We start from the raw sequence: 991 nt of genomic DNA on the forward strand, positions 1-991 counted from the left end.
ACACACACACACAGAACACACATACATACACATACACGCCACAAACACAGACAGACACACACACACACACACACACACACACACACACAAACACTCAATACACACACACTAACACACATACACACACACACACATACACGAATATATACACACGCAGTCTTCTGCATGTCTCTTCTTTAGACATCTGGCATAATCACCTACAAGATCATTCTACATCCCATGGTCTCAGATATGATTCTCTTGAGTCTGGTAGACGAGGGGATATTTCTCTGATTTTGAAGCAGGCTGGAGGATTTTATTTTTCTATAGAAAATCTTTCATATTATGTTTCAAGGAGAGGGTGTTCTGAATTTTGGGAATCGAGAAGATGAAAGAGAAAACACATAACGAGAGAGCTGAGATAGATGTTAGAAGTCGACTATAAAGAGACAAAATATCTTTGTGTTTCTTGCTAACGACATAGGCTTGAATTATGCTATCCTCAAGGACCTTACTGTCACCTCCTTGGTCATCCTAGGCCGGGCACTGCCATGGCCACCTTTTTTCGCCCTCTATAAGTATGAGAACTTCGTTGCGCTGATGCTTACCACCTATGTCCAAATGAAGGGTAAGAACTCAGTCTCGCAGTAGTCGGGTGCACGAGAGACTTTATTGCCACCTTCGTGCCTTTCGTGGTGAACCAGAATTACGCCAGAATGCACAGTGTTGGATAATACAAGTCTAAAGTTACAATTAGGAGGCATGTTTTGCTCTGAAAGAATAAATGAGCATTACATATGTGCTCTGACAAAACCATGACTAACATAAGATGCGCATTGCTTATATTCTCCATACTAACCGTATACTAACCCTGCCACCCACACACACACATACATTAACAAGTATCAGGATAACATACACAATCACATAATATTTATTATGTATACACATGATAACCACTCACCCTAACCACAACAACATTCATGGGCATAGATACAATAATACACTCATA

The sequence above is a fragment of the Aplysia californica genome, unplaced genomic scaffold, assembly GCF_000002075.1.
Source record: "Aplysia californica isolate F4 #8 unplaced genomic scaffold, AplCal3.0 scaffold00848, whole genome shotgun sequence".
Classification (NCBI taxonomy): Eukaryota; Metazoa; Mollusca; class Gastropoda; order Aplysiida; family Aplysiidae; genus Aplysia; species Aplysia californica.